Source organism: Tenrec ecaudatus, chromosome 5 (assembly GCF_050624435.1).
Source record: "Tenrec ecaudatus isolate mTenEca1 chromosome 5, mTenEca1.hap1, whole genome shotgun sequence".
In the NCBI taxonomy this organism is placed as follows: domain Eukaryota; kingdom Metazoa; phylum Chordata; class Mammalia; order Afrosoricida; family Tenrecidae; genus Tenrec; species Tenrec ecaudatus.
The window spans coordinates 147,650,684-147,663,014 of record NC_134534.1 but is presented as its reverse complement, the minus strand read 5'-3'; the positions used below and the strand labels follow the sequence as shown (position 1 = coordinate 147,663,014).

General features: G+C 44.0%; 1 protein-coding gene across 2 annotated transcripts in view; it reads right to left on the bottom strand.

Moving 5' to 3' along the window:
* The window catches only part of ATG7 (autophagy related 7), a 273,741-nt gene that overhangs the window by 248,719 nt on the left and 12,691 nt on the right, over nucleotides 1–12,331 (bottom strand). The window lies entirely within an intron of this gene.

Genomic DNA, 12,331 nt, shown 5'->3' with positions numbered 1-12,331 from the left:
TATGCAAGTGCAAGCTGGATACTGAACAAGAAGACTGAAGAAGAATCGATGCACTTGCATATGATGCTGGAGAAGAATACTGAAGTGTCATGGACTGCTAAAAGGACAAACAAATCTATGTTGGCAGAAGTACCATTCAGCATGGCTAAGAGGCAAGATTTTATCTTAAATACTTTGATATGACAGGCGGCTGACTAAAAAGATACAGGATCCATATCCAGTAGAAGTCAGCTAGCGTTCCAGAGTGTCAATTCATACTCCGAGTGGTACTCCACCCCATTCTTCCCACCACTGCTTGGCTGCTTCACAGGCTCCATCACGGAGTTGAGCACACTGTTAGATCACCAAAAACCAAAAACTAAACTCACTGCCATCAAATCAATGCCAACTCATAGCAACCCAATAGGACAGGGGAGAACTCCCCTTTGGGTTTCTAAGACTGTAACTCTTTATGGGAATAAAAAGTACAATTTTTCTCCCATGGATCTGCTGGTGATTTCAAACTGCTTGTTGACCTTGCAGTTAGCAGCCCCACATGCAACCACTACGTCACCAGGACTCCTTAGTGGGAGAACTTTGGTCCAGCCAAACTGAGATAACACCTAACTAACACTTGTCTGTCAGTTTGTCATAGGATGGGACCTTGTGTTGCTGTGACACTGTCACCAGTATTTCAGATACCAGCAGGGTCACCCTTAGTGAACAGGTTGAAGGATCCAGAGCTTCCAGACTCAGAACATATTATGAAGGAATAGGCTGCCACTTCATAGAAATTGACCACTGAAAACTTGAGGGATAGCCACGAGACATATAGTTCACTCCCCACTTGCCCCAACCTCCCTACCACAACCCCAAAGAGCCATTAATCCAGTTACTGTCTCTATAGGTTTACCTATCCTGGATTTCATATCTAGAAAAACATATTTTAAAAGCCTAACAACATGAAGTGAAACAGAAAAATGTAATAAAAAAGCAGAAACTATTAAAGACTAGAACAAATTTTAAAATGTCAAAAGGGAGAACAAAGGAAAAGGGGTTAAATTTTAAGCTAACTGCACCTGTCATTGTCTTCTTTCCAAGCATCTACTTTCCGCATGACAGCAAGGCTACTGACATCCCTGATCTATGGTCACAGGGGTTCTACCAGGGGTATGTAATCCATTCGTCATTGACCTGTCACTACTATTGTTTTTAACTGAAAGAACTTTCGAATGGGTCAAAGGGTGGTCAGATGATATCACATTTTAACCTGAGTCTGCCATAATCAACTCTGCAATGCTCCATGTCTGATCATAAGGCTACTCTGGTCACAGGAGGCTTAATCCCCATGTGAACTCTGCAACTGCATTTTGGGCATTCATGGTCATCCATTTCCTTCTGCAAAGCAGGTGTTCACAATTCGATCTCTGACACCATTCCCTCCTTCAGACTTATATTTTATTATTTACAATCCTTGGATCACACAGGTTAGTGTGCATCTTCCATGTGGACTTCGTTGACACCTCACGTAGATGGCTGCTTGTTTTAAGACATGCCTTTAAGACCCCATATGCTGTTCTTTCTGATAGCCTAGCACCATCCAGTTTCTTCACTACACTTTGCTATGCACCCATATCCTCGGTGACCTCTTCACTAGGGTGAGTAGCCCTGGTAGAATTTTGCAAGAACAATAATTTGTTCGTTGCAAATACCCCTTTTTCCCCCCAACAACACAAACAGCAACTATCCACATGGACTTCTCCAGAAGGAATTCCCAGAAATCAAACTGACCACATCTGTGGGAAGAGATGATGGAGAAGGTCAATATCAGCAGCTAAAACTAGGCCAGGGGCCTCTACTATGGAACAGGCCATCAAGAGCTCAGGTTGGAAATGAAAAGTTGAAAACACATTCACATAAGCCAAAATACAACCCTGAGTTTACCCCACCTGAATTTCTGACCCACTGATGAGCTGTGTGTGTGTGTGTGGGGGGGGGAGAGCATTAAAAACGCCATACGTGAAGCAAGCAAACGGCACTGAAATGACAGGAAGGAAAGAAAAGACACAAATGCATGTCAGAAGTGACTCTGAAACTAGCTAAAGCAAGTGGGAGAAATGAAGTCAAAGAGCCGAACGGAACATTTCAAAGGGCAGTTTGAGAAGACAAAGTAAAAGATTATAATAAAATAAGCACGTTCTTAGAGCTAGAAAGCCAAAATGAAGATCATACTCAGCATATCTTAAACTGAGAGCACTCGGGAAGAAATTCAAGCTTTGGGTCCCAATTTTGAAAGATTTTAAGGACAAATTATTGCATGATGCAAGGAGCATCGAAAGAAGATGGGAAAATAGTCACTGTACCAAAAAAACAAATAAAACACTAACCCCCTAGTTGATAGTCCATCATTGCAAAAGGTAGGACATGAGCGAGACAGTGGAAATGAAGTCCAAGCTGCCCTGGAAGCATCAGCCAAAAACAAGGCTCCAGGACTTGATGGAATAACCACTGACATGTTTCAAGAAGCTGATGAAGCACTGGCAGCACTTACTCGTCTATGCCAGGAAATCTGAAAGACGGCTGCCTGGCCAACTGACTGGATGAGATCTAGATTTGTACCCATTCCAAAGAAAGGTGACCCAACAGCATGCTCAAATTATATAGAACAATATCATCGATATCGCATGCAAGTAAAACTTTGCTGACAATCATCCACCAATGATTGCGGCAGTACACTGACCAGGTCTTTAGTATTAAGAATTGAAACAAATGGTAAATTTGTAATTTTAGGCCAGAAGAATAAGAATGTTTGATAAAGATTAACTAGACTTAAAGTTATTCCTTTGAGTCCCAGGGGAAAAGCAAGATAAATCATTCCATTGTACCATCACCACCCAAAGTATGACACCCACTACAGAAAGAAGCATAAGAGGACGTGGTATTTACCAACAGATACCCTGTAACTTAGTTACAAGGTTATTAATGTCCCTTTTCCAGGCCGGTTCCTTTCCTAATGTATAAAGATCCTCTTTCTCTGTCCAGGAAAATAGTTCATTGTTGGATTATTGTGATGTCCTAATGTCCTCTATTTTACCTCCCTAGATTCCACTATCCATTGCAATGGCTACACAGAAGTCATGGGTAAAATTCATGAGAAAGGGGTTTATTTAGTTATGTTAATAAAAGGGTTTATTAAGGAAGTTAACAAGTTGTAATGGTGGTTGAGAAATGCTCAGGGTTGAGTTGTTTATCAAGACATGTCACAAAGTTCTTTCAGGTGTGCTAGTAAATGCCCAAAGACCTATACAACTCCTCTATAAGCCTCAACTGGAAGGTACTCAACTCAAGCTCCAAGGTTCAGAAAACACAGCTCCCAGAATGAAGTGCTCAGAAGCAGCTGATGGACTCCAGGAAGCCTCAGCAGAGTGGCACTCAGCTCCACTCCCGTGGTCAGCAAGCCCAACTTCCCCAGTGAAGTGCCCAGAGGCACCCAGCCTCCTGCACCAAAGCCCTCCGCTTTACTTGCACTGTGGTTTGGGAAATCTGTCCTTCTGTTCCATGCCCTGGCTCCTGGTTCTGCTGCCAGTCCTCACATGTTACAGCTGTCTTCTGGATCCAGGAGGTTCACCTCAATAGTCTCAGCTACAGAGGGCGTGCTCCACTCCTGGCTTTGCTGGTACTGAGATCCCTCCTCCTGCTTCGCAGAGTGCTCATTCTATACACAGGATGACTCTTGCTCATACTCACAGGTAGCTCATACTCACAGGTAAATCCTATCAGTATCTCCCCCTCCCACCATCTTACCAAGGAAAAGCTTGTTTGGTGGGAGTCAGAGACTTTTGCTACAAGAGCGACATCGGATAACCCTCTGCCCCTGCAACTAAATCAATTCTGCCTCCTTGCATATCACAGTCAATAAAACTCTGACTACCCACACCCCTTGCCTTAGGAACGGATCATTACCAGCAGGCAGCCTGGATTACCTGTGTGGCATAAACATGCCTAGCACCCAAACTTGTTGCAAATGCAGATAATTATGAAAATAAAACTACAGAGTCACGCTCAACAGCGTAAACGGAGCAGGAGCTCAGAAAACATCATTTAGTAAGTATTTATCACACGTTTCTACCCAACAGCCTTCCACGGAGATTTCCTCCAGGGAAAGGTGCTAGGGAGCAGGAGGCAGGAGTCAGGAGAGGCTTATTTTCACTGTCTGAACTTGTGTGCCTTTTGGATTTTTTACTGTGTATATGGAACAACAATACAGAAATGAATAAGATAATTAAAGATAAAGGGTCTAGCCCCACAGCAAGACGACAGGGAATAAGGCACGTCAGGTGCGCAGCGCCACTGCTTGGGCTCCAACAGCAGCCCCTGGGAGATCCTTGCTGCAAGAACCAAGCCTCACTCATCTTTATTCAGCACTTAGCACAGTGCCTTGAATATATTAGGAGTTCAGCAAATGGTGAAATGAAATAATAGCTCTCTTCCCCACCAAAAAAGAGCCCATGGATGGACGCAACAGTAAGGCCAATTACACACAGCTCAGTTTTACAATTACTAGGAGCCTGAACTGTCCAAATAGGAAACAGATTGACCTGAAGGAAGATGAATTTTCCATTAGTGGAAGTGTTCAAGCATATATTAGATGGTTATTTGCCAAGTAATATTGTCCAAAGAATTATGGGTCAGGCAGTTAGACAAAACTAGGGCTTGGCAAGCTTTTTCTAAAAGGTCAGATAGTAAATAGTTTGTGTGTGAGGACCCTGAATATTCTCTCTCTTATATTCTTCTTTCCTTACCCACTCCTTTCTCTTTACAAACCTTAAACAAAGTAAAAAAAACATTCTTAGCTTATGGACTGTACAAACACAGGCCTTCAGCAAGATTTGGTCCAAGGGTGGAGTTTTCTAGGTTTTTTTTAATCCTTGAAAGTGCTAACCATGCATTTTGTTTTCAAGGAGACTGGCATTTCTGGCAGACTTCTTTTAAAAGATAGCAGTTATCTGCAAAAGAGTGGTGCACTGGTTGAAGCACTAAGCTGCTAGCCAAAAGGTCAGTAGTTCAAATCCCCTTGCTGCTCAGCAAGTGAAAGATGTGGCAGTTGGCTCTGGTACAGATTTACAGGCTTGGAAACCCAGTGGGACACTTCTACTCTGCCCTATGGGGTCACAGAATTGAAAGCAGTGGGTTTGCCTTTGAGGTTGACATCTGCAGAGGCTGCTGAAGGTGGTGCAGACTGCACAAACCACTCTCTGTAAGCACAGTCCAGTTATGCTCCACAGACACTTCTGAGCTGTTAAATCCAGACCATGCCAACCACTTGAATCGCCAAAGCATGACCAAGGTAATATGACTCATGACAGCCAGGAAAGACTGCATCTGCACCATTCCACATCCTAAACAAGCACCTGACCACATTCTGGTGGCTCCCTGCCTACCCCTGCACCTGGGCTCCTGCTCTCCTGGGGCCCTGGCAGCTACTCAAGACCTGCCCATGGTCCTACCACTGACCTGTGTTCATCTGGCACAGCTGCTCTCCTGCCTCTGTGGCTCAAGCGCAAATACTGAGTAAGCAAGGTATGCACGGGCTTACTTGCGTTTACCTGCTAATCTATAGTGATCAGTTTCAAATGTTTTTCATCACAAGCTGTGCTGAAACTCCTGAGAAAATGTTCACTACAGATTAGTTGGTAAAAATATGAACCCCCACTTACCTTGCTTGGTGAGTACTCTAACACCGCTGCTGCCCAGTCAAAAAAGTGCTTCATCCCCTGCCCCATCCCCCTTTGTCCCCACCCCATCACCTCCCAGCTAACCCCCATTACTTACCATAGCTTAAAACTCACCTGCTTAGGAAAGTCTCTCCAGTGCCAGCCCACTCTTCCCTCCTCCCCACTCTTCCCTCCTCCCCTCTCCACCCCATTGAGTGGCTTCCATTTCACAGTTAACTCTATAGGGCAGAATAGAACTGCCCCTGTGGGTTTCCAAGACTATAAATCTGAGAATCTGTATGTCCATCCCAGGAATAGAGAATCATGAGTTTTATGTACATATAAGCATAAACTGGTATCTCTAAGAGTCACCTGGGGATCTTGTTAAACTGTAGATTCTGATTCAGTCTATTAGGGATGAAAATGCAGATTCTCAGCAGGGTATTGACTTGTAATGAACTGGCTGGAAGTCCTGTTTGTTGATCACCTCTGCCTCTGTTTTTTCCAACTATTTGCTTCTCCTGCTTTGGTCAAATTGTGTCCCCCACCCCACCCCCTCAAGATGTGTTGGAATGCTAATCCCTATGGCTCATCTGTGTGGAAGCAGGACTTTCTTTGTTATTTCCATCATACCTGAGTTGGATGGATTCTAAATCTAATCACTTCTGAATTAGAAAAAGAACAGGTTAGAATCAGAGCATGCCAAATGAGGATCACTAGGAAGGAATCAACAGGGCCAAGACCTTGATTTGACTTTTAGCCCTCAAATTTAGAAAAAAATATAAATTTCTGTCCTTTAAAGGTGCTGTCTGTTACAGCAGCATTGGGAGACTCAGACATCCTATCCATGGCCATCACTGTGATATAAGTTCCACAAATATAGTCCTTGTGGTAGTTACCTAATCTACTGTCAATTTGACTTACAAGTAAAGGGGTGGAGTTTGGCCTGTCAATCAGGTCACAGCTTGATGATCTCATTTGGAGGCACTAAGGAGATAAATAGCTCATTGGAGGCAGGATACACACTCAGTCCCTGTGAGACATTCTTGTTGACAAGCTACAAGGAGATAAGCTGATGGTAGCCACAGCCTCAGAGCTGGAGAAGCCATGTGGAGACCCGCCAGCCCTGAGATGCTTACAACGCCACTGGATCCACAAGACATCCCACCCACTGGCCTGTGATCTTCCTGCATGTGGCATCACTGCATGTGTTTCGTGAGTCTGAAGAGGACTTTACAGATTGGTATCTGGCAGGTGGGCTAATATCAATCGGACTTATGGACTTGATCTGGACTGGGCTGGGATGTTTTTGTAATGTACAATTACTCTTTATATAAAGATGAGTGTCTTCTTTACACATATGAGTGTCTCTATGAGTTTGTTTCTCTGGTCTACCCAGACTAACACAGTCCTCGAGTTGGGCAGCTGACTGCAAGCAGTTGGAAACCACCAGCGGCTTCATGGGAGAAAGAGGGGCCTTTCTACTCCCCTAAGAGTCAGAGCCTCAGAAACCTACAGGGTCAGTTCTACCTTGCTTATGGCGTGGCTATGAGTGGGAATCGACTCAAGGGCAGTGTGTTAGGTTTCCTGGATCTAATTAGAAGGAGCCACTGGGAGTCACAAATACTTCAGTGCTCAGCTGCCAAGGAAAAGGTTGGCAGTCCAAACCCACAGAGGTGTCTGAGAAGTCTATGAAGCATGGTTCTATAACACGCATGGGGCCACCATGGTTCCAAACCAACATGACAGCAACTGGGCTTTGATTTTTAATCAGGAGAAACCACCAAACGAGCCCAAACTGAAATGCATTCTTAAAAAGGGCTGGGACTGACTGATATTCTTCACAAGTGTGCAGATCTGGAAAGTCAAGGGAAACCTGAAGAACAGTTCTAGGCTGAAAAAGCCTAGAAAGATAAGACAGCGATGCATGATGAAGAGGATGCTATCAGGATGAATCTGAATGGAATCTCAAGGCAAAAGTATATGAATCTTTCTGTCTTATCCTTCTAATGTTTCTGACAACTTGAAAGTGCTGCACAATGAAATGTTACAAAGAAAAATGTTAGCTTATCCCTCCCCACCCCAAACACACAGCTTTATGCTATGTTCAACAGACTAAACCAATCAGCATGTCTGAAGTACAGAACAGTGACTAAGGGATGGGATGGGTCCGGCTATTGACTGGGAAAGGAATGAGGCAGCCTTCTACCAGCTGGAAATGTCCTCTCTCTCGAGCTTAGTTGGGGAGAGGGTGAGATGGGGTGCATGCACACATAAAAATCAATGAGCAGGGAGTCAGACATGAAAGGCAACCATTGTATCATCCCACTTATATGAAATATCTAGAAAAGGTAAATGTATAGAGACGGGGGAGTGTGGTGTAATGGGGGAGTAACTGCTGAAGGGACACACAGTGTCTGTTTGGACGACTGAGAAAACTTTCAGAAACTGGTGGTGGCTGCACATTATGGTAAATGTAACTACTGTCGCTGAATTTTATACTTAAAAATTCTTTAAATGTTATACAAAGGGGCTTCTAAAATTCATGGAAGTGGAATTTAAAGGTCATGGCGATATTTGATCACAATAACCTTCTTCTTTGTTCTGAGTGTGGGAGCTCTGAAACCTGCCCCCTTCGTGTGCCCCTGCTGGCATTTGAAGCACCAGTAACTTAGCTTTCACCATCACAGCCACACAAGCCACCACAGTACAACCAACTGACAGACAAATGGTAGGCAATGGAGTACTGCTCACCCTTAAAGAGATATAAAGCCCTGATACATGCTAAAACATGGATGTAATTTAAACATCTTCGTGACTGAATTTAGACACACAAATGGAAAAATATTTTATGATTACTCTATAGGCAAATGGATAGACCACAGTTTATCAGATGTTACATCAAAGATGATCAAAATTTTAAAAAAATTTTTTTTAAGAGGATAAAAACCTATGCTCAAGCCAGGGCTTTGAAGCAAGCAGTTCACTCTGCTTCTATTCTCCACTGAAAACTTGTAGTTCCAATTCAGGTATACTGAATCGGGAATCAAAACGGTTAACAAGAGCCCCAACTGATTCTTAGATCTGCATTATGTATGTTTTATATATATATATATACTGTTAAAATGTACAATCTGATTTAGTACAGTGTGGGTGGAAATCAGAGACTGGTAGCACAGTAGGTTGCACATTGGGCGGCTACCCTCCACATCAGCAGTTCAAGTGCAGCAGCCTTGTCTAAGAGAGAAAGACGAAGTTGTCTACCCCTAAAGATTCACCGTCTCAAACCCCAGGGAGCAGCTCTACGCTCTCTTCCAGGCTTGCCAAGAGTTGGAATTGACTGGATGGGGTGAGTTTGGGTTTGTTTTGGCGGGGGGGGGGGGGGGGGGGGGGGAGGGTTGGTGGGGAGTTAGGGGTTGGGCACTTAGTAACACAAATTCTCAGCAGTAGGCCAATCCAGAATGAATTGATTCAAAAGTCTGGTTTAGTCTATACCAATCTTATGTATTCATCCAACAGTTATAGATGACCTGTTTAAATCTAGCTGTGGTGAAAAGCAATTAATTCCTCTAAATAAGAAGCCTACATAAAATATCATTTCCACAAAAATTTCTGGCATTTTGCTATTAAAGGTACTGAAGATAGAAGTATTTGGGTCTTGCTGCTTATAAAATTAATTGGAGCAGAAGTGCTTCCTGGAGTGAGACTACCCAACCACTCTCCCTCCACAGGGGTCTAATGGGATTGGACAGAGCAAAAATTAAGCCAGTGTGTAGGAGTTTTAGAAATAAGGAAGTAAAATTGGTAGACATAAACACAACAGTCAAAGTTGGGGAGGGGTAGAGATCTGTCTTTAGGAAAAATCGACCCTTGGGGAGAGAGATGAAAAACATCTGACTGATTATACTCAAAATTCTCTCACTATCATTTTTCCATGTATGTGCTGTTAGGTTTCCATGTGCTTGCTTTGGGAAGGCATGGGAATTTTTAACGGTTCAAAGATGAGAGAAGCTCTAAGCCAAGAGGATCCAGTTGATTTTAGGGGGCAATGGCTGCCGACTCATAACGGCCTTACACATAAAAGAACCCAGTCTAGTCCTGCATCGTAGTCGGTCTTTCGTAATGATGTGACTACATAAGCCGGTCAAAGTCTTGTCCTTTTCACGTCTAAGGAACGTTCTGGCTGTATTTCTTCTAAGACGGCGCTACTCCTTCTCTGGCAGCCCAAAGGAACAGCCAACATTCTTCACCACCACCACCACCACCATTTGAACACATCGACGGTGTTAGGGATGCAGAGGTAGAGAACTGGGGAGTTAGGAGCCTGGCCTCTCATCAAATAAACCCACGCTGCAGTTCTGGCTCCAATTCTCACTAGCTAGTTAGGCTTGGGCAGGCGACGTCACCTCTGGGACCTCATTTTCCTCATCTGCAACACAGCTTCACGTGCCTAACCAAGACAACTGTGAGGGCTAGGCAGGCATGTGTGTGACGCACAGTAAGGGTGGTGACTTCTCGCCACTACCCTGAACTAGCCAATGGTGCCTGACTCCTGTGGAGGCACTTTCCCAGGCTCACTTTGAAAACGTTCTTGGACTAAAATGTGCCTCATTTAAGTTCCACTTCCCTCGACAGGTACTGCAATTCACAGCAGCAGTTTAATTAATACAAAATGGTTGTTCTTTCTGCTACAGGTCACTGAGGGGAGGTCCAGAGGAACACGCACTGAGGGGTTCAGAGAGATCTATGTTCAATTTCTCTGGGCCACGTGGGGCTATTCACTTAGCACAAGTGCCAGCCTAGCTGCAATTTGGCCGTGAAGAACCTTCACTGGGCCAAGATGGAGCACACAGAGCAGGCTGCTAGTCTCATTTTCCCAGCTGTGGAGCTGTGAGCTCTGGCAGACATTAAAATAGGCACCGAAGCACATGAGCAAGACCCACTGACAAACAGAATCTGCTCTCAGCTGATGTGTAAAAGGGAAGTAGGGATGGCCAAGGAGGGCGGGGCTGCTCTGGCATATGGAACCAATGCACTGTGTACAGACTAATGATGCTTCCACAGCCCCATGAGTTTTGGAAACAATTTGCAAGGCGGCTAAAAGTGAAGGATAAAGAAAGTCTTCCCTTCTAAGAGGTGGGGAACAGAGTTCTAAACTTAGAAGGGAAATTAGGCTTTTCAAGAAGATGAAAACTTGGGACTCCTACAGGGAAACCAGCTTTGCTTCCTTTAAAAAAATTACATTCGCGTCAAGATGCTCCTGAGGCAAACTGCTATCTCCACAAGACATCAAAGCAGACAAAAAGGCTTTGTTGGTGACTCTGCTGTCAAGTGACTTCTGTCACAGCAGTGGCGTAAGCAGTCAAGAAAATTGCTATTGTGGGGAGTCGTCTCCCTCCCCTCCATGTATCTGTGAGGCTGTTTGCTGCCAGCAAGCTGGCCCCTGACTCTTAGTGACCCCACGATTGCAGAGTAGAACCACCCAGTGAGATCTTTATGCAAGAAGATCCCCAAGCCTTCCTCCCTTGGAGCCACTGAGTGGCTAGAATGGACTGGCAACCCTTTTGGTTAGCAGACCACTGGTGCCACCCAGGCTCCGGAAAAGAGACTCTTTCGCACCTCATCCAGGGAGCAGGCAATTATGCCCATAGTCCCAATGTAACCATCATTCCAATTGGTTATTTCCTGGAGTCCACTTTGGTTTTTTCCACTTCTGCCATAAAATTACATACCATCTGGTCTTCGCCAGTCTATTTTTACAACGGGCACAGCAGCATTGTAGGGGTGGGGCGAGCAGGCAGGGAGCCTGAAAGCTGAGAAGTGCCAGGGATGGAGGGAAGAGGCAAAAAATATACAAGAAAGATGAGGACTATGTGCCTAATTTTGCCTCCTTTTTATTCCTTCCATTAGTCGACAGTGCCATTCTGTATATAAAGAACCAACAGCTGGATTCACTCACCGGAATCACAACAGAGCCCGAACACCAACCAACAACTAAAACTCTGCCACGGTTTCCTGAAAACTGGCTGGCATATTCAACACCTCTGTGGTTTTCACCTCTGGTGATCTTTTGGCATCCTGGGGAATGGGAGAGGTATTGAAAGGCTGGGCCAAGCAGACACTTGGTTTCTGATTTCCAAACAATGATTTATTTCCAAATATGAGAATAAGAAAAAGTGACATGTGGGCCAACTTTCATACAGTTAGAAAATGGCGCCCATTCCTTGTGACATCAGACTTTCTTTTATAAGAATTACCGTATATACTCGAATATAAGCCGAGCCGAGTATAAGTCGAGATACCTAATTATTACCTGGGAAACCAGAAAAACTGATTGACTCGAGTATAAGCCTAGGATGGAAAATGCAGAAGCTATTGGTGAGTTTCAATAATCAAAACAAATGAAAATAAAATGACTAAAAATTGAGACATCAGTGGGGTAACGTATTTAAATATTTATTTTAAATAAAAAGACAAGTCATTTAATATTAGTAAACCAGCACAGTAAGTGGAAAATAGGTTCAACAAAAACAGTAAGATATCAACAATACCTTAAGAGTACGATTCCCTGAGCTCAATCAGCAACCAAGCTAAAATGTAAGGAGTTAAAATCCCTCAAAACTGGATTCCTCATCATC